This window comes from Canis lupus, chromosome 23, assembly GCF_048164855.1.
Source record: "Canis lupus baileyi chromosome 23, mCanLup2.hap1, whole genome shotgun sequence".
Classification (NCBI taxonomy): domain Eukaryota; kingdom Metazoa; phylum Chordata; class Mammalia; order Carnivora; family Canidae; genus Canis; species Canis lupus.
The window spans coordinates 15754371-15776926 of record NC_132860.1 but is presented as its reverse complement, the minus strand read 5'-3'; the positions used below and the strand labels follow the sequence as shown (position 1 = coordinate 15776926).

The window sequence follows — 22556 nt, the reverse complement described above, 5'->3', positions numbered from 1 at the left end:
AGGACCAGGCTTTCCATATGATAAGGCTGTTAGTTTGGGGTCTCCTCTAAATATTCCTAAATTGAAGGAGACAAGGTCCTGCCTTTCCAGTGTTAGAGACCTGGGAGCAGGTCAGGACCTCCTGCCTTAAACAGAACTCAGTGGTTGGGGGCTGGGAGCACACCGGTTGGTGCCTCCCTAGCAGAGTCAGGCCTGGAGCTGAGAAATCCAGGATTTTATTCCATTCAGTAGTTCCAGCTTCTCTTCCCTTGTTCCCATACAGGCTGATGTTGTAAAGGGGCCTCTCGGCACCCAGCTGGGCACATACAGGCTGGCTGAGGAGTTAAGTTCTGGAGGACTGGCTGCTCCCCTATCTAAAGGGCGTGGAGGTTCTGTGCTTTGGGGTACCTCTCAGACCATTAGGACTGGAAGAGGGGACCCCATGCTACACCAAGGCAAATGAAAGACACACCCCGGTGCAGACTGTAGGGGTCACCTGAGTGCCACAGAGCCGTTGGGATGAGATGCCACACCGTGTGCCCGTCCTCCAGAGCCATACGGGAACCCATGGCGTCCTGACGCAGCCCTGGCCCGGGGGGGCACGAGTGCCGGCCACCTGGCACACAGTCTCTCTAATCCCCTCAACAGGGGACTTTGACCCTCACTGCACAGATGAGAAACAAGTTTAAGATGAAGGACCTGCCATCACTCAGCTCAGGTGGAGCTGGGAGCTCAACCCTGACCGCAGGCTCTTTCCTCCTCCTCAGATCATTTTTCTCCTCCTTCAGGAGAGCTGACCCGTCTCTTGTCCCTCAGTCACAGCAGAGCCTGCTCGGGACAGGGCCCCAGACCCCAGACCCCCCAGGGACCGAAGGCAGGAACGCAGGGCCACGGCCCCTGGGCATGTGGGCCTCAGTGTCCCCTGTCTCCAGTCCTGGCCACTCCCTGTCTACTGCTCCTCCCTCCCACGAACAGCCTGGAGGCTAAGCCTCAGGACGGAAGCCACGCAGAGGCTCTGGTCTTTGCCGTCTGGAGGTCTGGAGGAGGAGGAAGCTATATTTAGAAAGCTCTGGCCCAGGCCCCGCAGCTCCAGCTCCGTCCAGAGGCTGTGCGAGGGGCCGGGGGCTGGGCCTGCAGACGGCCCTGCTGCTTCCCGGATTTTCCAGCTCAGGGTTTCTCAGAGGAGAGCAGCTGCGGGGAGAAAACAGCCCCAGCCCAGGGCTTTCCTCAGCACCACGTGGGGCGTCTCCAGGTCCCCCCCCCCCCGTGCCCACACTCCTAGGGAAACTGGGCGCTCCCGCTCTCGTGAGGCCCCACGGAGCAGGCCACCTGGGTGGAGCCCCCGGGGCCCAGGGCCATCCGTGGTTTCGGTGTCAGCTCAAGCCCAGGGCTCTGGACAGGACACCCTCTGGGGAAGGAGTGAGGACACAGGAAATGGAGGCCCAGGGGGGCCTCCACCCACCGAAACCGGCTCACCCTCAGAGCTTTCCTCACTGTGGCTAGAGGGGGCCTCCCTCCAGGGGACGTTCAGAGAGCACCTACCGCGTGTCTGCACCTGCAAGGTCCTGGGCACCCAGGAGAGCCCCCGCCACGTGGAGTGCATGCTCCCACACCACCCTCTCCAGCCCTGTCCTGCACTCTGCACACCGCTGCCTCACTCCCTGTTTCCTCCACCCCCTCACGGCCCCCTGGCATCAAGTGTACCTGGAGCAGCATGAGGGGTGGACACAGGTGCAGGGCACATGCCTGGGCTTGAATACAGGGTCACTTACAAGCTGGGGGATGTTGAGCAAATGACAGAGTCTCTCTGTGCCTCGGTTTCCCTATCCGTAAGACGAGAACCTCCTGTGGTTGTTGCACAGATTAGAAGGGATGACAGGTCCGGGTGCTTAGGACAGTGCCCGGCCCCCAGGACTTGGCCGCCAGGACTTAGCCCCCAGGGCGCACCTCCATCGGCAGTGCTTACCCCACGCCAGGAGCTTAGAGGTGCCAATGGAAACACTTGAACAACCTTCTGAGCTTAAGCCTGAGCCAGTGGATTTCATCCTATGAACAGAATACCGTTCTACTGAAAAGGCCCAGAACATCAGGTCAAGCCAGGGATCCTCATGCACCACAAGACTACCTCCCGTGTCACCCTGGAGCCCTCTGCTCCAGTCACACAGAACCACGAGGAAGCCCAGGACTTGCCATCTGACAGAGGAGGATAAGCAGGCGTGCAAGGAAAAACAACCCCCTCCATCGCCCACGGGTGCCGGGCACCTTGGCACCCACAGTCTATCCCCTCTGTCTTCCAAAGAGAACAAGAGGAGCCCCATTTTATAGACAAGGAAACCAGGGCAGGGAGCTGACATCGCTCATCAAGGTCATGGGGGAAGAAGTGGCAAGGACCGCGCACAAGCCCAACCCAGGGCTCTACGGAGCTCGGTCGGACCCCGGGGTGCAGGCATGCTGGGGGCCTGGGTGCTGCTTCTGCAGGAGAGCCGGGTCCCCAAGGCTGGGCCCTGGTGCCAGGCTAGGAGAGGTGCTGTGAGAAAGCCGCAGGAAGCCTCCCCTCCATCCCACGAGATTCCCAAGGCCTGTTTTCCCCTTCTTCAGCCTTTTTTTTGACCTTAAAAGCAGGTCAGTCTCAGGAACATGTAAAATGCACATTTGTCTCGAACGCAGCAGGGCGCCCCCAGCCTCCCCTGGACGCTGTGCTGGAAACTTTAAGCCAGCTCGGGCCGGGTGGGGGCCCCAAGCCTCATCGAGAGTGCTGGCCTGACCCACGAAGCAGAGCTGGCCCTCTGGAGAAACCCGGGCAGGAGCCAGCAGGGACGCCAGCTATTCTTATCCTGACGTTGCGATCTCTGCAGAAGCCCGGGGCTCCTGGGGCCTCCCCACAAGTTGCACAGCCCATGAAAGAGGAGCGCGCGTCCCGCCTGCGCTGGAAAACCAAGTACGGAGAACACCCGCTCCCCGCCCTTCAGTGCCAGGGATCCTCGGGAAATGGTCCTGAGCTCTCCCTCTCCTCCTGCCCCTCCCTCGCTCCCGTCCCTGCCCCCCCCCGGGCCCCCTCCCCGCACCAGCCTGCTGGGGAGGCCTGCACACCCACCGAGCTTCTGCAGACGGGGTGTTCCAGACGAAAGCCTGGGTCCTCCTGCCAGCCTCCAGAGACGGCCAGCCCCACGCTCAGAACTTCCCAACACATTCTTTAGGCCTGAGTGAGGTTTCCCCTGTCAAAGTCATGCCTGTATTTAATTCCAAAGGAAATTTCTCCATGAGCCGGAGTCCTCCCTAACCGTACGAGCACTGTCGCCCCACCTAGGCTAGAAACAACACAGGGAGCCCTTTCTAGCACCCACCGCTTCCAGGGTCTTGGGGTCTGCACCGCCCCCAGCCCCCATTTCCCCTGCAGACAGTTGGGGTGGAACCACTGGGCCTTGGCTGGGTCTGACCTTTGCCAAACTCACCTAGGATGCGGTCAGCGTGCCACATGCACGAGACGCCTGCTGCTCAAGTCATCAGGAGCCTGCCAGGAACTCCGGGTCCCAAAGCACCAATAATGTCGCTGTACCCAGTCCTGGAGCACCTCCAAGGCTCCCAGTATGAGGTAATGGTAATAATGTCGCTGTACCCAGTCCTGACCACCGGGACTCCTGACTCCTCGTTCGGACTTGCATGAGACCCCTTAGTTTTGGGCTTTGACAGTGGGTAGGACTGCTGGGTTCAGCAAATAAAGATACAGGATGCCCAGGGAAATCTGAATTTCAGGCAAATGAATAATATTTTAGCAGAGAATGTACCAATGACTGACTGCACGGGACAGACTTATACTAAAAATGACTTTAGTAGCGTCCAAGGCATCTTGTGTTTTATCTGCCAAATCTATTAACAAGGAGAAGATTCAACAGGAGTGTTTCTCGGAAGACAGAGAGGGAGACTGGCCCTGGGAGAGGAGGGATCAGTGACCACAGAAGAGGGGTGGCCTCCACGATACCCATGATGACCAGCCAACAAGGCCATCGGAGAGCCCAAGACGCGCGGAGGGGCCGAGTGCACAGGCACAGCCTCTGTACTTGGGGGAAAGGCCCCGGATTCCCCACGATGATCGCGATCACGACAAGGAAACGTAAGGCCGGGCTTAGGTCCCGTGGCCTGGCGGCCGGCGCTGGCCTGCGCTCGACACTAACTTGTGGTCCTCCCCACGATGCGCTGAGAGAAGTGCTGCTACTGTTCCACTTTACAGGTGCGGGAACAGATGTCCGGAAAACTCCAGGAAGCTGCGTGACTCACAGAGGTGTGTGAGCAGCGGGAACCCAGAAGCCACACCTGCCGGCTCCTGGCGAGGTCACGGAGCGGGGGGCGTCCTGCGGGGCCCTCCCTCCACGGCCCCCCTTCTACCCCCGTCAGGGAAGTCCCGCTCCCAGGACTGCCCCGCCCCGCGGCGTGGTTGCTGCAGCCCTGCACGGCACAGGAGCCGTCTCTACTCCTGCCCTGCTCCTGCGAGGGCCTGCAACGTGGGAGAGGGGCTCACTCTCAGACTCCGAACACAGAGGGCCCCCCCGGACCCTCTACTGAGGTCACGCCTCACTCTTGGCACCACAGTGGTAGCCTAGGGGCTGGTGGCCAGCCTCCCCACCGGGCTCCTGCTGCAGCCTCAACTGTCTTCCTAGAACACAAACCTGATTACGCACGTCCCTCATCATAGTTGTTCTGAAAGCTGCTCCAGCAGAGGAACCCTCGAGAAAGCTGAGCTCGGACTAATTCAATCTACACCTAATGGGAGGAGACAGACGGCCCTCCAGGCCTGGGAACCGCCAGACTGCATCTGTGACACAGCATAATAAAGTAATGTGACAAGGGCGGAGTTAGTAAAAAAACAGGTGTGTCCCCCGGTGACCTGGCAGGCGGGCCTGGGGTTCAGGCGGTAGGGAGCTCGCTACTCCAGCTGCAGCAGCAAAGCCTGGAACCCATGAATTGCCCCCCACAGTATCAACCTCCCGTGGTTTGAATTCTTACCCAGCAACCTTCAAACAACCAACCTGGCTCCCCAGGACCTCAGCACCAGATTGGGGGTGTCCTGGATGGGGTCTCAACATTTCTGCCACTGAGAAGAGGTGCACTCACTCTTACAAAATAACCTTGCTTTTTGGTGTACGCATCAGTAAGGTCCGGATATAGCTGGCGAGAGGTCCAGGAATGCCGTCTCTGTATCTACAGGGCTCGGAGGTCCTGGATTCTAGCAAATTCATGAAGATTGTTGAGTCCCCACCAGACCTTCAGCCTGAGGACACTCCACCTTGCAACTGATTCTTTCCACCTTCCCTGCCAACCATGACCTGGAGTCCAAACTCTGCATGGCGTCCAGAGCCTCTAAGTTCAGGTCAGCTCCCAACCTGCTTTCCCACTGGAGTTCCTCACCACCCTCCTAAGGTCCAATCCTAGTTCCTACTTCTAGAATGCCCTCACTGATTCATCTTTAGGGAGCGGCACAGATGGCTCCTCCTCGATGAAGCCCTCCCTCGCTCTCCCCCTGGGCAGCCAGCACTTGTCTCTTTGGTGCTGCTGGCCCTCCACGTCCACTCCAATAAAATTGGGGTGAAGAGAGGAAAGGCGTCTGGACTCAAAGGACCAAAGGAGGTTTTTAAGACTTGTCAAGACCCACTATGCAAAAGCCAAGATTCAGGTTGTGTGAGCGTAGGAGGGGGGGGGGGATCTTTTCTCTCTGATGGGTAGGCCAAGGTGACCCTTGGGTGTTGGTCATTGGTGTCACTAGGCTACCCACGCTGGGAAACACTGCAGTCCCCAAAGCCCCCTGAGACCTGCACTTGAGGCCTTGGCATCTTCTCACCCAGAGCACTTATAGCTCTTTGGACCCACGGATTATTTCTAGAAATAAATAGGAGAAACTGGAAGGGCAGCGTACCCAACACCTAATCATCCCATCCTCACCGCTACAGAGTACACAGGCTCCAGCGATTCACTTGAATGGACTGACAGTGAAGGGAGTGGCACCGCATGACTTACAGAGCCAAGTCACAAGAGGCAGCATAGCTTCCACTTGGCTCTTTCCCTCTTCAGATGTCCTCTGAACTACGCCTCCATGTTGGGAGGAAGCCCAGGCTGCACAGAGAGGCGAGCAGCATTAGCGAGGGGCCCAGGCAACAGCTGAAGCTGAGGGCAAAGAGACCCTAGATGATTCTGGTCTTAGCAACTGAAGTCAGCTGTGGCTTCAAGTCCGAGCTCCCAGACTGTGGAGCAGAGATGAATTATCCCCACCATATTTTTCCCAAACTCCTGACCCTTCATCCACGAGCATAACAAATGGTTGTCCTGCACCGCTGAGTTTGGGGGAAGAGACAACTAGAGCAACGTTTCCCAAAGTTGTGGGTGCCTCTGCTGGGCCCGCTCCCCTGCGGGTAGGCTGCTAAGAAGTATGGCGGGTTATGGGCTCTCGGCAATCGCAAGCCGCCACCTAGAGCGAGGTGGCCATTTCCACGTGCCTCTGCTTACTCGCCTTAGAGCTTGCAGGCTGGCGGTATGAACCTTTTGTCTCCACTTCGGTCCTCTCTGGACTCAGCCACTCTCCAGCCTCTGTGGCCCTTGGCTGCCCTCGAGGCCAAGCAGGTTTGCTGCCATTTCCATTGGCTGGATAACTCCACTCGCTGTTTAAAAGTCCAGCAGAGCCAGCATTTCTAGGAATTCAAGTGATTTTTCATAAAACACCAATCCTCGTTGATGCTGAGTCTCTGGGATTGGCTGCTAGGGGTGCCCCCCCCCCGTGGTCCTAACTGGTCTCTGAGGAGGAGGCCACCCCCTAATCCTAGTCTTGACCCCACGGTGCAGGAAGAGAAGGCCATGGTGAGGGTCTTGATGCTTTCTGCCTTTTAAAATAAATGTTCTGGGGATCCCTGGGTGATTCAGCGGTTTAGCGCCTGCCTTCGGCCCAGGGCATGATCCTGGAGTCCCGGGATCGAGTCCCATGTTGGGCTCCCTGCATGGAGCCTGCTTCCCCCTCTGCCTGTGTCTCTGCCTCTCTCTGTGTGTCTCTCATGAATAAATAAATAAATAATCTTTAAAAAAATAAATAAAATAAATGTTCTAAGCAAGGAATGGCAGGTGTCAGAAGCAACATCTGGGGAGCGATGGTGGGTCCCCCTGGGTCATGCTGTGCCTCAGGAGCCAAGAGTGCTCCTTGACTACGATGTGCCAGGGGTCTGGAAGGAGACACAGAATTGTGAGCAGCCCTCCAGCGGGGAGAGGGATCGGGGATTTCACAGGTAGGTCTCCTAGGAGACGCCCCAGGAAGCCATGGCAGTAATGTCTTGGGAAGGCAGGTCGTGGTTCTTGTTTCTCACGAGCTTTCTGGCACTGGTCTGAAGGGCTGCAGCTGCTTTATAGCTCCTGGCCTCTCGTCTACAAACTGAGCTACCTCAGGCATCTGGGCGTCATCGCCTTCCTCTTCCTTCTCTAGTTCTGAACTGATGGAACTGTCTGGCTCCCATTCTGCCTCCCTTTGCCTCCAGTCTCGCCAGGCCTCGGCCACTTCTTGTGACACATTCAACCAAAATCGGAGCTCCCCGTGGTGCTGGCATCTGCCCCAGACAAACAGTGCTCAGCCTTGGAGGGCAGCAGAGCTGTTGCCTTGGCAGCGGTGTCCTGGGCCTTTTCACTTCTGACTGGAGACCACAGCCAGCGTCTTGGGTTGCAGACCAGCGTGCTGCTCCCACGTGCCCATGGCGGGTGGGAGCCAGCCAGGGCCTTGGAGGGTAGCCGCCACTCTGTGTCCTCAGCCTCAGAAATCTTACACGGCCCCTAATGAAATCACCTTGCTTTCCACAAAGCAATTAATGGGATTAAAGTTAGCCACGTTCCCATCATTTACCTGTGCTCACTAACCCTGGCCTCATTCATGCGACTGGTTATGTGACTCCTTCATTCCCTCAAGGGGAAGAATAACATGGAAAATGCAGAGTAGGACCGGGGCAGGTTTCAGGGCAGGGTGCAGGATCTGCTATGCTTTGCAGTAATTACAAACAGCTGACTGGGTCGTGAGAGTGTTCCTACTGCTCAGACACATCTTGGTTACACGCACAATCCTTCCTCCGTCATTGGGGATGGATAGAGTTTCACAGTATTTACTCAGTTGGTATCTCGTTTACTCATTTCATAGGAGTCCATGAGCTGACTCAGCCTAGCCCAATCCCTTCGCAGGGATTCTCCTTTGCCTTGGGAAGAAAGTAATAAATGTGTCGTCATGTCCCTTCTTACCCTTAGTCCTTGGAGATGGTGCCTATAAAAGATCTAGTTCCTCAGAGTCTGGTGTACTGAGACTCGGCCCCCTACGCACGTGTACTGGAGGGAACCGCGAGGCGGTGAAGACTAGCTCAGCTTTCTTCCCTTCTTGTCCATCCCAAAGGCGCGGGGGGCTGGAGTCTTCAGGGGAGTGAGTGAGGTCTTCTCTGAGAAACAACAGGCTCTGGGGGCAGTGCAGTGATCCTGCCGACATCCTGAATATCTCCAACTGGACGTCTTTTCTGTATCCTTGAGCTGAGCCATCAGTGACACAGGCCTCGGAGGGAGACAGAGGTCAGGGGATATTTCAGGAGGCGGTTCACCTGCTGAGCAGCGACGAAGGCCTCCAGCCTTCCCAACTGGGCCACACGGGCATCAAACAGCAGATCGGGGAGCACCAGACACTCCTCCATCTGAGATGGATGCCAATCTCGGCATTTTCAAGAACCCCCACAATGTTGGTGACCAGGATCTGTTCAAACTTCAGTGTCCTGTGAATGGGTCTTCATGGTCTTTAGGATTCAAGCCACTTGAACGGAGGCTGGCATTCCTCGGAGACTGGCGGTCAAGTTCCATCTCCGATGGTGGGGATTCCACTCCAGGAAGAGCAACAGATGGATCCCCTTCACACAACCGCTCTGCCCGAGAGGCCATGTCTAAATCCAAATGACTCAGAGGCTCCAGTGTGGGCACTGGCCACTGGCCTCTTTCAAAACAGGAGGTTCTTAACCCTTTTTGTGCCAGGGACTCCTATGGCAGCTGAATGAAGCCTACGGACCCCTGCTCAGAACAACGAATTTAGGTGAACAGAGGAAAACACACCAGATTACAAAGAAAGACTGAAATACAATTACCAAAGTATTTTGAGATACGGTGCTATGAGCTTCTTTACTAGCTCACTCCGTAGTAAGACCCAGCAGCAGGCCTGACCACAGCCTCAACTTCTAAGGAGTGAGGAGGGCAGATGCTATTTCAAGACATCTGGAACAGTTAAGGGAACAGAAAACCGACACCGGCGACAAAGGCACTGCTAATAACACTGCGCTTCGCTGCCTACCCTCAAGATCCAAGGAAGCGCCACTTTAATTTCAAAGTCAGTGAAGACAAATGTCTATTTCCTTTCCACAAGTTCTATCCAGGTTAAGGAGGGGCTTCTTATGCACATCCAAGGTTAAAACACCACTGCTTTAGGGACGCCCGCGTGGCTCAGCAGTTGAGCATCTGCCTTTGGCCCAGGGTGTGGTCCCGGAATCCGGGAGCGAGTCCTACACTGGGCTCCCCGCGTGGAGCCTGCTTCTCCCTCTGCCTGTGTCTCTGCCTCCCCCCCCACCGTGTGTCTCATGAACAAATAAATAAAATCTTAAAAAAAAAAATCCAACAACAACACTGCTTTGGTGCCTCCAATCTCGTGCCCTCTTTTAAAGATACAGCCCAAAGAAATCCTTCCACTTAAAAAGCAGCAAAAAGACAATTTAAAGCAACATGACACAAACGCCAAGCTGTTTCCCCGCAGAAGCAAGTCCTCTCCAGCCCCGCAGCCCCGGCCTCTTTCGGGCCCTGAGCAATGACCCCCTCTGCTCCCCCACACCCCACCACGTCCTACGACCTCGAGGGCGGCAAGGGGGCCGTTGAACCGTTCATGCTGAAGGGCGCGGAGCGGGCCTTAGCGTGCTCCAGGCGTGGGCACACGGGCTCGGGCCTCCTGCCCACAGGTGGCCGCGGCGGCCCGCGCTTGGCTCCGGCGGGCGGGGGCGAGGGGGGAGGCAGGAGCGCGGGCAGGCGCCCCGGAGCCAGGCCCACGCCCCCAGGCGGCGCCCCCCGGGCGGGGCGAGCCGGGCTAAGCGGGTCACCACCGCGGGCCCCAGCGTCCTCACCTGTGAGAGGCCACGGGCCAGACCCCGCCGCCCGCCGCGGCCCCCATCTGCCCTCCTGGCACCAGGCGCCCAGCGCAGCTCCGCCGCTGACCGGCTGTGCCACCGGCAGGTCTTCGCATCGGGCCAGGGCCCCCCTGTTTTGGGGGGTTGGGAAGCGGTCAGGAGCAGAGCTTACAGGTGAACCGGTCACAGTCCGTGGCACCCAGTGGGTGCCCTTCACCCTCAGGTCCCAGCAAAGCTCTTGGGGGGCAGGGGAGCAGCTGGGCCAGGCAGGCACGGAGGAGGCCGAGCGGCCTTTCCCGCCACGGTGTGACCCCTCGGGGGCGGGGGGCCCGTAGACCGGGTCGGGGCGTCCGGGGGGCTGTGCCCGGCGCTGGGCCTACCTCCTTCCAGCCGGGGTGCCCCCTCCGGCCACTACTCACGAGGCCCCGGCTCCCTCTTCGGGGGGCCCTGACCCCTGAGACCACGGGAATTCGGGCTGTCACCCCGCGGCTGTACCTTCCACATCACGTCGCTGAGATTGGTCGGTGGCCAACTTGGCCAGATACGGGCGGATGCCACCCACTTAAAATGCTTCTCTCCAGGGGTTTAGAACGTTCCCGTTCAGTGGCAGCGGGGCTCACGCAAGAACAAAAGTGGGTGAGACATTCCACGGTTTCCCGAGTGCCCTCCTCTGCCCTCCCCTCTCGGTGACCCCAGGGGGCTCTGCCTTGGGGTGGGGTTCTGGGGTTCACTGCCACGGACTGGGACTGGTGCTTTGGTGAGTTTGGTTTCTCATGTTTTGGGCATATTCGGGGGTGGGGGGTGTTCAATGACTCGATATAAACGACAGGAATGTAATGAGGGGTGGAGGGGTCGTGACAACCCCTTCAAAAGCACTTGGATTCACGGCTGCAAACTTTCATGATTTTATCACAAATATTTATATATATATATATATTTTTTTTTTAAGATTTTATTTATTCATGAGAGAGAGAGAGAGAGACAGAGAGAGGCAGAGAGGCAGAGGGAGAAGCAGGCTCCATGCAGGAAGCCTGATGTGGGACTCGATCCCAGGACCCCAGGATCAGGCCCTGGGCCAAAGGCAGGCACTAAACCACTGAGCCACCCAGGGATCCCACAAATATATCTTCTGATTGAAAAGGCCAAAACTTATGCCCGGGCTCACAGTCCAATTCTACTGTTCAACCAACCATCCACCACAGACCTGGGAATTTAACTTCTCTGAACTCTGGTGTTCTCTTCTGTAAAATGGTATCTACTTCTCAGGGTTCTAAGGATTAGAAAGTAAGACACGTAGGGGCGCCTGGGGGGCTCAGTCGGTTGAGCATCTGCCTGCGGCTCAGGCCATGATCCCAGGGTCCTGGGATGGAGCGCCACATGGGGCTCCCTCCTCAGCAGGGTGTCTGCTGCTCCGTCTCCCTCTGCTCCTCCCGCTGCTTGTGCTCACTCTCTCACAAATAAATAAATCTTAAAAAAGAAAAAAGAAAGAAAGTAACACATGGAAGAGCACCTGGGATGCAGCCCAAGAAACAGGAGGTGTTCAATAATGTAGACACATGCACAAAAGCAAGAAAACCCAGAGGGGATCTTCTTTTCTAGCAAAGAAGTCCTTTGCATACTTGTAGTTCTTTGCTGAACCTTATCTTCAAGGATTTCTGCTCCCAAGTTACTCCTTGGTCATACAGCTTTCATCCCTAAATCCGTTCACTCCACTACTAAGCACCTACCCCTTGTCCATATGGAGGTGAACGTGACAAGGTCCCTTCCTTCCCGGGGCTCACCGTCTTCTAGACCCTTCTCCCGGCTGCCACTTTATGAACTTCTGATTCTTCTCCGCAGCCCTGAGAAGACCCTTCCCCACGGGTCTTCATCATCTTTCTCAGTGTTAGACAGACCACTTCTCTGCTACGAACCGTAGGAGAAGTCACAGAAACAGCGGCCCCTAGACCCTGCTTCCTGAACAGGAAACAACTGAACAGGACAAGAGGTCCTGACTCCAAAAGCTACATGATTTGGAGAAAATTCATCTCTGCTTTCTCATTTGTAAAATGAGAGGTCTGGTCTAGAGCAGGGATGAGAAATGGATTTTTAATATGCTTCCCATGGATCATCAGTGGCTGCTTGAAGTGCTGGGTTGTCTCAAGCTCTGAGGCCCTGTCTGGGCTCATTAGGAAACGACTGCAATTGATTAGCGATGGTTGCCATAGTCACGGCGGGGGTGGGGGGACAATGCCTGTGCCACAGGCTTTCCTCCCTGGTCTATAGGAGCTCGAGGGTCCCTCTGATTTCTGCCACTTACAATTCTGTGATTCAGTGCAATACCGCTTTACTTTAATCTTTGGCACAAGGACTATCTTCACAATCAATAGCTTTTTCATCTGCTTTTGTCCAGCACCTTGGTGGCCATCATCTGAGAAAGTTTCTCAATTATTGTGTTTCAAGTGACAGTACAACATATACTGACTTGACGCACTCATATTTAGGAAGCTACTGTTTCCTGCCCCGGGGTCTGGGAAAGCATGTCAGAAGAAAGAATTTACGTTTACTAAGCATCTATTAAGTATCAGATGCTTTCCACGCAATGTCTCTTCTTTTTTTTTTTAAGAATGTTATTTATTTATTCATGATAGACACAGAGAGAAAGAGAGAGAGAGAGAGGCAGAGACACAGGCAGAGGGAGAAGCAGGCTCCCTGCAGGGAGCCCGACGTGGGACTCGATCCCGGGACTCCAGGATCGTGCCCTGGGCCAAAGGCAGGGGCTAAACCGCTGAGCTACCCAGGGATCCCCAATGTCTCTTACTTCTAAAACACCCCTGGGGCAGTCACTAAATCCTACTTTAACAGAGCAGAGACCAGTGCTCAGAGCAGTGAGGGGAGCTCCCCCAGGAGCAGGGATTCGACCTGTGGCACTTCAGACTCCAAATCCCACTGCACGGTCCTCCCCTAAATGTACCCAAATGTCTTGTTTATCCTTTCTCTTCCAGGAAGTGGAGGTGACAAATGAAACTGACAGCGGCCATGAGATCTGTGCAAACATTTCCGTGACCCCAACCCCAATTATTTTTCCTACAGGCCGTTGGACATGGCACCGCGAGCAGGTGTTCCCTCCCGCCTGACAGGGAGACCAGGTAAGCTCATCGGATCCCAGGCTGATGGGGAGTCCCCAGCCTCACCCAGGTCCCTTCCACCAGCCCTACCTGTGAGCCAGAGGAGGACAGGGCATGACCAAGGTCTCTACTGGCCCCCTCCTCTGGCCCTTCTCCCAGGAAGTGCTCCCTACACCAGTGGGAATTAAAACACTGCTGCCACCACCACAAAACCCTCTCCGTGGACGTCCTGGGGGAGGAGAGGCCGGAGGGAGTTTTGGTTTAATGCGTACAGTGTTCCAGTTCTGCAACATGAAAAGATTTCTGGAGACTGGTGGCACAACAATGTGAATGTACTTATTACTCAACTGCATACCCCCAAAATGATCAATTTTAAGTTGTATATATTTTGCCACAATTTAAGAAAATATTCTACTAAGAACACGGTTTTAAGAGTTTAGGAATCCACAAGACCTAAGTGATTTGTTTTGGTTTTTCCTTTTAGTACTGGCTCTGCCACGTACCTCTGTTGTACAACTTCTCTGAGCCTCAGTTACATCATCTATAAAATGGGGTCAACAGGATATCTGCCTTATATGGCTGTCATGCATGCGGATCATGGGAGGGGAAGTTGGTTGGATCCCAAGCAGGATGCCTGGCACACAGCCAAGGATGGCACAAATGGCAGCTCTGACCTTCATCCTCATCATCTCTATTAATGTCATCATGGTCACTAATTATTAGTGAGCACTCGACATCATACCATGATGGGGTTGGTCTGAACTCTTACCAGAATTTACCCTGAAAATGAGAAAGAGGTGGATCTGGAGAGGGGGTGGTTCATCTGGTCACTTTCTGAGCCATATAGACTAAATGAGAGGAGCTGGTGGGATGTTGTGGCCTTTGATACTATTTTTGTTTTCCTTGATGTTATTTTTAAAACAAAACAAAATGGACTCATGAGCTTTGTGGGTTTTCCAGAATAATGCCTAGGGGCAAGGAAGGGCAGAGCCACATATCCTACCGCCAGGATGCAAAGGCTCTGTGGTGCATGTTGCCCAGGCTGCTCTGGAGGGGTCCTTGGGTCCACGTAGCAGCAGACAGCCACACACCTGCATGGGGAGCTTTTCAGCCCCCGACATGCTCCAGCTACCCAGCAACCACAGAAACCGGCTTGTTCTGCAGCAGACGCCATCAGCCTAATGAAATTTCAAATTAAATCACTGTCACTTAGCTAGTGGCACCAAGCAAAAGCAGACTGTTCCCCTTCTAGGTAAAAATTTCCAGAGTCTAATCTCTGAGGCCAGGCAGTTTTGCAGGGCACGAGGGACTCGGACCTTGAACTTCAGCAGGATTAAGCAAAACTTTGTCTCCACCCATGTTTCCACCATTTAAACCGTCTTCCTGGTTCTTTCCTCTGGGGATTATGTGGCACCTCAGTACACTGTACATACAGCACAGGGCATGTTGAAGTGTTTCAGACGAGGATGTTACTAACTCAACATGTATTTCCAACACCTTGGCTGGGCTCTGGAAGCCCTGGCTGATCTAATTTCTGCCCCTCCCCCACCTCATTTGCTGCTCCCCCAAGCACACATCCAGCTCTGGCATTCTTTTCTTCTTTCTTTCCTTTCTTTCTTTCTTTCTTTCTTTCTTTCTTTCTTTCTTTCTTTCTTTCTTTCTTCTTTCTTTCTTTCTTTCTTTCTTTTTCTTTTCTTTTTTTTTTTTTTAGATTGTATTCATTTAATCATGAGAGACACAGAGAAAGAGGCAGAGACACAGGCAGAGGGAGAAACAGGCTCCATGCAGGGAGGCTGATGCGGGACTCGATCCCAGGACCCCGGGACCAGGCCCTGAGCCAGAGGCAGGCACTCAACCACTGAGCCACCCAGGCGTCCCCCAGCTCTGGCATTTTAAACTATGTTGCATTCCTCAAACACGGTCTTATTGCCACATGCCTCCATGACTTTGAACAAAGAATGCTTCTGCAAGGAACGCCCTTCTTTCCCACAATTGAGAATCCTGGACATCATTCAAAATACTGTTCAACTGTCACCCCTTGCAGGAAACCTGCCGAGAAATGTGAAGGGTCTTCGACTTCAGCCTACTTGCAAGATGACGAGTGAGCCTTCCACAGTTTCATGGATGGCAGCAGAAGACATGAGCTGCCCGGCTCAGAGACAAGGGACCTCATTGCCGACAGCACAGAAGCAGCACGTCTGCAACAGTTCCCAGTCCCATGGGGCAACACAGAGGGGCCTCGGTGGGTGCTGTGCCCTCAGTGGGCTCAGGAATGTCAAGCTTAGAGAACTCAAATCTTCTATAATGAAATGCAGTCACACCTGCCCTCTGCCCAGGAAGATGAGCTATCTCTGTCTTCCAAGGCTGCCTGCTGTACCAACATCCTTGAAAAGACAGTCTGGAGCAAAAGGGCTAGGAGTGTCTCTGTTTATAAAATGAGAAGAAATGCCATAAACTATGAAGGACTGTCTCCCAACAAAATCTTCCCTGGTTACCTGATCTGGCACTTGCACAGTGCTCCCACCATGCCCCGTACGACCTCTGCCTTAGGAAACAGAAATTCACATTGCAATGGCCTTGTATTTTTCTGATTCACTACCAGCCTGGGGGCTCTCTGATGTTAGGGACTGTCTTTTGCATTTATTTGTCAGACACGCAGGAAGTGCTCAATAAATGTGCAAATACAAGGAGTTGAATACGTAATACTGGGAATTTTGATAGCTTTGGTTTTGGGAGGCAATTAAATAATAACAACAGATGGCTGGCACTTACTGACTGCTTACTCTTGCATTCCAGACAACCTATGGTGGGTTTTTTTTGTTTTGTTTTGTTTTGTTTTTTTGCGTGGATTGTTTTATTCACAGGGTAACAGCATATGAAAGGTACTTTTATTAACCTGCCTGTATGTATGGGGAAACGAAAGACTTCAGAGCAGTTAAAGAATTTCTTCAGGGCAGCCCCGGTGGCTCAGTGGTTTAGCATCGCCTTCAGCCCAGGGCGTGATCCTGGAGACCTCAGATTGAGTCCCACGAGTCCCACCTCGGGCTCCCGGCATGGAGCCTGCTCCTCCCTCTGCCTGTGTCTGTGTCTCTGCCTCTCTCTCTCTCTCTCTCATGAATAAATAAATAAATACAATCTTAAAAAAAAAAAAAGGATTTTCTTCAAAATCACAGGGCTCCTAAGCAACAGAGCTGCACTTGGACCTGGATCTGCCTGTACCCAAGCCTGCAGAGGTGCTTCTCGTACAGGAGGCATAGAAACATTTGTTCCGGGTGTTTGTGGAGGGTAGGGGGAGAAGGAAGGAGGGAGTGCTGTTGTCTCGAGCCAGCATGTCACCGTCACCCACTCCCCGTGTGACTCATGGCCCATCAGCCTCCTCCCTCACATGGATGCTGAATGCTCAGCTAGTTCCCACTGGAACATCACGCCTTCCTAATCGGCCCCGCAGTGGGGCAGATGGTGTTTGGCCTTGGGAACAGCCTGGAATGCAACACTGACCTTTCTTCCTGAAAGAGGAAATAAGGAAGAAATCTGTCTGTGGAGCCTCCGTATTTGCTACAACTTACAACTCCCGAACAGCCATTCCCCTTGACTTAATAACCAAAGAAACAGAAACAAGAAGATCTGATGATCGCCCACTGTAACACCCCCACAGGTGAGGGCCCGTGAAACGGATGGTCTCAGCATCCGCTACTAAGGGTAAAAGCAGTACAGCCTTTCTGGAGGAAAACTTGGCAATAGCTCTCCAAGTGTTAGATATGTCCACCCTTTGTCTTAGCCACTTAGTTTCTGGGACTTACACAATGAAACTATTTGTAAAATCACTTGAAAGTACAGAAAGATGTTTACGGCAAAACTATCAACCATAAGCTCCTTTTTAAAACATCAAAAATATTTTGAAAAATAATTTAAAGAAATAAATAGGGGATCCCTAGGTGGCTCAGTGGGTGAGCGCCTGCCTTCGGCCCAGGGGGTGATCCTGGAGTCCCTGGATTGAGTCCCACGTCGGGCTCCCCGCATGGAGCCTGCTTCTCCTTCTGCCTGTGTTTCTGCCTCTCTCTGTGTGTGTCTCTCAGGAATAAATAAATAATAAATTAAAATAAATAAATAAAACATTAAAAATATGTATACATGGATACAGGAAAAATGTCTGCACATTTCAATTCCTCCACGGATTACTACTGTTAATTTTTTTAGCATATATTTTTGCTTAGCTTTTCACACACACACTTCTTCTTTCTAAAAATGAGATATTTTTAGATGCTGTGCATGTAAAGTGTACTTTCTATATTTTATATAATGAGCCATACACGGCTCTGCAATTGCTTTTTTTCACTTAACGTTTTATTGAAGGCATCCCTTCATATCAACTTCTATGGAACCCATATGAAACTGATTTGTGAACCTCATAGTATTTTGATTTTGGATGTAGAATCATGTGTATTTAATGAATTCCCATTGGAAGGATTTTTGGGTTGAGGAGAGTACAATGTGATACAGTTAGGTTATAGGTAAAAAGAAATGCCTACTCCTTCTGAGTCTGCTCACCCACCTCAACTTTATTTGGGGATTGTTTATCCACTTCTCAGAAACATCCAGAACTCCTCAAATTTTCCTATAGTTTTTTTTTTTTCCTACTGGATTAAGGCACGAGAGCCTTACACTTGGCCAGAAATCACAAAGTCAACTCAAAACTGTAAGTCTAGAAATGCAAACGTACCCAGATGTCTGATCACAGGACTGGAGACCTGCACGTTCGCACAAGACTAAGTTATCACTCTCACAAGCAGAAGTCTCTGATTTCTATAGAAACCGGCCTACATCCTGCCAACTTCCTGCAGCTTGTCAGCACCCGACCATGCCCTGTTCTTGCCATTCCCTGCGGCCCATCCTTCCCTCAGTGTGTATCCCCAAAGCCCAGAACAGACACGAATGGAATGAATGCCTCGCAAGGACAAGTTCAGCAGGGTGAGTCAACCTGAGCGAAGAGCTTCTGGCAAAGTCGGTGACTCAGAGGGGGAGGCGGGCCTCTGGAGAGCTTAGCCCCAGGCTACACACATCAAAGGAGAGAAGCCCTCGGAGGCCTCACGCAGACCCCCAGCTCCCAGGCAAATTCCATTCTTTTTGCAGTAGGTTGCTGGGAACCGAGAAGAAGCCAATTAGAACCCAGTTTTAATTACTTTTCAATAATAATGAGCCTTACACAAAGAGCTTTTATAAACCTTGCCTTCCCTTCCTAGATTCTCACCCAATTTTATCAACCCAGGATTCTCAGCCACATTTGGTAAATGAAGAAACCGAATCCCAGAGGTCAGGGTTTACGAGGGTCAGGGTGGGGCTTGAACCCAGGTGGGCCTCACACCTGTTCAGACTTCATTCTACCTCGACAGTGACGACAGACAGATGGGCAAGGACTGCATTTCCTGGGACTTGGCGACCAATCCCGCCCACCCCACCCCGCCCGACAGACAGGACTCTCCAGGAGGCAGGGCCCTTGGGAGCTGATGGAGTTTCCCTAACAGACTCTTGCCCTCCCCGATGCACCTCTTTTAAAATAAACCCCCAGTGACTTGTTATCATGGTGCCCCCAGCAATCCCACCGTACTGATGAGGGTGACTCCAGTGTCAAATGTCGGGGTATGGGGAGCACACGCAGCTGGTACCCCACCTGTGCCCTGATCCTTCTCTGGGACAAGGTAGTCTCAGCCACTCAAACTGCGACCACGTGGCTGTCTGGGGTGTGAAATGTACCTGTGGCCTCATGAGTCTTGAGCAACCCCTTGGAGTTGGCTGTACATGACTGAACCTGTTCTTCGAACTAGCTATGCTCAGCTGGCGAAGCAAATGAGCCCACTCTTCTAGATCACATTCTGACGTGAAAACAGAAAAGCCGGCAAATGCACGATGGGCTAATAAGCTTTGTAGCAGTGAGCCGTATTTTAATGAGAGGACATGTCCCTTCAAAATGGTGCCTTGGCTAATTGGGCAAGATTCTTCATGTTTAGGGACACAGTTCTATAAATAAAAGCTTCTCGTTCATGCATAATGGCCTGTCCGCTCTCTGGCTTCCGGCATGCCACTTTCTTCCTAACCCCTCTGCTCAAAAGTAGCCCAACATCAATCAGCCCACCCACTGGCCCGTGAAGGGAGCCGGGCCGAGGGCTCCCAACAAAAGCCTCACAGAAAGACGTCAGACCCCATCACTGTCGCAGGGGCACTCAGGTGAAATAACAAGCCCCGCTGGCCTCTTCCCCTTTCACATCTGAGTGTAAAAACAGACCAATACTTGCACATGCTGTGCTGAATTTCCTAGACAGGCATATAGTATCACTGTCCGTAACTTTCCAAGGGCCTCCTCGGGTTACCATACATATTAATACACATACCAGCATTCAAAGAAAGGAAAAGAGGGGGTGCTTGATTATTTTAAATTGAATTCATCTGGGAATTTTAAATCCTGAAAATTCAGCCCCGGGTTACGGTATTTTTTTTTTAATTTTTTTTTAAATTTATTTTTGACAGTCACACAGAGAGAGAGAGAGGCAGAGGGAGAAGCAGGCTCCATGCAGGGAGCCCAACGTGGGATTCGATCCCGGGTCTCCAGGATCACGCCCTGGGCCAAAGGCAGGCGCTAAACCGCTGCACCACCCAGGGATCCCCGGGTTACAGTATTTTAAGGTTTGAGCTGCGTAGGATTTTATCCTTTTGAACAGCAAATCTCTCTTTTCCATTTCAGAGAAAGTTTCTTCAGCGCCTAATGCATCTCAGAGCCAACTGTAAAACTCATTATGTTCAGAAACTACAGAATGGGACAAGGATGACGATGTTTGTCCATACGCATCCCTTTGAAGGCAATCTAGGCTTTACAGCTTCCTACTCGCTTCAAAGGAGCCCTGCGTCTCTGTAAAGATGATGCTCAAGCCCCAGCCCTATTGTGTTGGGACAATGGTGAACCAGGAACCAAAGAGGGGTTGAATGGAAGACTTCTGTGGGCACTTGAAACTAGACCTCGCTTCTCTGACTCTTCTTGGCCAGCCACAATGACAACGAGAGAAGCTGTTGTAAGGTACACATGCCACCATTCCTGCCACACGATATCCCTTCCCCAGGTGGCGTGAAAAGTCTCCAGTCTAGTCTCTCAAGACCCATGGGATTTGCCAGACACTGGCCAGTCAAGCACCACATGCTCCACATCTCCCTTCTAGCCACGCAAATTGGAATTTATTCCCACAGAGAAACTCAATGAGTTAATATCCCAAGGGCCTAAAGAGAATTCAAGAAAAACTGGATTTCTGTGATCTATCTTTTCCTATCACCCTTCTGCACTCCCAAGACCGTCAGGTATGGGAATTTGGATTACACACTGCGCAAAGGCACCGCGTGCCCTCCATCACAGGATGGACCTAAGACACTGTGTGTGTAGGTGTGGAGATTCTGGGCCTTTCCAGCTGGGGCCGAAGCATGAACACACATGGGCACATAAGACCATGCACAGTGGGGAAAGCTAGTAAGCAAACTCCCAGGCAGCAGCATGGACGGGTGTCAGCGGCTCCCTGACCCGAGCAAGATCTCGCCTCTCCCCTGCCTACCTGTCCTGGAGCCTCAGTCCCCTACTACAGGGCTCAAAACCTGACACAATCGCCTCACCTGGGGGCCAAAAGAGGCTAGGCATGGGTGTGGGTGTTGGAGGCCGTCTGTGCACCTGGCCTGGGGCAGGTGCAGGTGTGCTATTCATAGTCAGGCTTGCTGCCCTCTGGGTTCCGAGAAGCTCCCCAGAGCAAAGATGTACCACTGTGTAATAATTGTAATAATATGCATTTGTTCGTTTTTTTTTTCACTTGACAACAAAGACTTTTTGTTGTTGTTGTTTAAAAGTCTTTTTCAACAAAGACTTTTATGAACCCTAATTCATAGCCCTGAGAGTTGTTTCCCCTGCCCTTTCTATTCCATGGCTCGAGGCTTTCCTTGCCCCATGGGCCCCAGAGACCTAAATCTGGAATACTCTGAAGCTTTTTCCTCTTGGTACCAGACCATATCCTATGGGTGTTTGTTTTGTTCTGTTTTTCCTTCCCTCTTCCCTCCTACCTTTGAAAGCTAGCCTATCTTTCCTCCTGACCTTAGTCGATCCTGCCCTCACTTCAAAGGCTTCTGTGACCGGGATGACCCAGCACGTGACAAACTCATGCTTCCAGCCCCCCCTGCTAGAGCTCTTTCCATTTCACCACAGACCTTGCCCCCAGGCCCCTTGGATGGTGGGTCACCTATCATCACACAGGACCAACCAAACTCTTCCCTCAACCCCCAGCCTGAAGTAAATGTCTGAGCTCTGTGCCAGAAACAATCAAAAAGAACCCACCAACTACCCACCACATCGCAACCTCCTCCCTAGCTATGACCGGCACCCTGCTTCTCTTTCTGTGATGATGCCAAAAGGGGTGAGGAAAAAGTCCTTGACCCCCTCTGCAGGCCAGGAACAAATTCTGCAGCTCGGAGGATAAGAACTTGCAGCTGAAGTTTGTGTCAGACACCTGGACAAAGAAAGACCAGGTTTTGGGGTCCCCATAGAGGACGCACATTTTCACTGCTGGCCACGTCACACAGCAGTCACCTTGTCCACGCCTCACCAGCCGTGTGCGTCTGAAGCCAGCCACCTCTTTGAGAAGGTCAAGTGCAGCTGAGTCCCTGAGGCCTGGGAGTCTGGAGACCAGTGACTTCCGCTGGGTCATCTCCTGACCTATGCCCAGGCTTTCCTTCTGTGAAATGATGCCCCTTTCCAGCATTAGGACTCTGTAATCTTATAAAACAGTCCCGCCACCGGACAAAGCAACAGGTAACTGTGTCGTAGGAACACCACAAGGGGACCAGAGCGTGAAGCCTGGAGCGGGATGGCACCCCCTTTCCCTTAGGCCATCAGGCTCCACCAACTAAGGTTCTCTTGCTCTCACGCTGCCTGACCAGGGCTGAGATTGTACAAGGCCTGGCCACACCAGAGGCTCTGGGGAGTCCAGGCTGGCCGGACCACATCTTGCTGCCAGGACCCCCGGTCATTGTACCTGCTACTTCCTTGCTCCCTTTGGGGCTGAGAGGGAGCCACGCCCATGACAACTGAACTTCGTTTCCCTATTGTTTCTGAGGCAGAGAGCATTCCGCTCCAGCCTGCTAGCAGACCACATCATCCTGGTGGAAATGTAGGCCCCGGGCAATCTCCGTAGAAAGGAGGCAGGAGAGGTGATTGAGAGTCAGCTCCCTCGGCCCGTGGCCTGAAGTCTGGGTCACCCTTTGCAAGCTAAGAGGGGGAGCCCAGGAGAGATGACAA

At 53.0% G+C, this 22556-nt stretch overlaps 1 protein-coding gene and 1 long non-coding RNA gene across 3 annotated transcripts in view; one reads left to right on the top strand and one right to left on the bottom strand.

The window, feature by feature from the left end:
* The window catches only part of DKK3 (dickkopf WNT signaling pathway inhibitor 3), a 41998-nt gene that overhangs the window by 7969 nt on the left and 11473 nt on the right, over positions 1–22556 (bottom strand). The window lies entirely within an intron of this gene.
* Positions 3791–22548, top strand: LOC140614781 (uncharacterized). 2 transcript variants are annotated; one of them, XR_012015561.1, is made up of 3 exons: positions 3791–5344; positions 13206–13261; positions 19977–22548. It is a non-coding gene; the product is annotated as an uncharacterized lncRNA (long non-coding RNA). The 2 variants fall into 2 exon arrangements; XR_012015562.1 differs by lacking the exon at positions 19977–22548 and adding an exon at positions 15285–15305.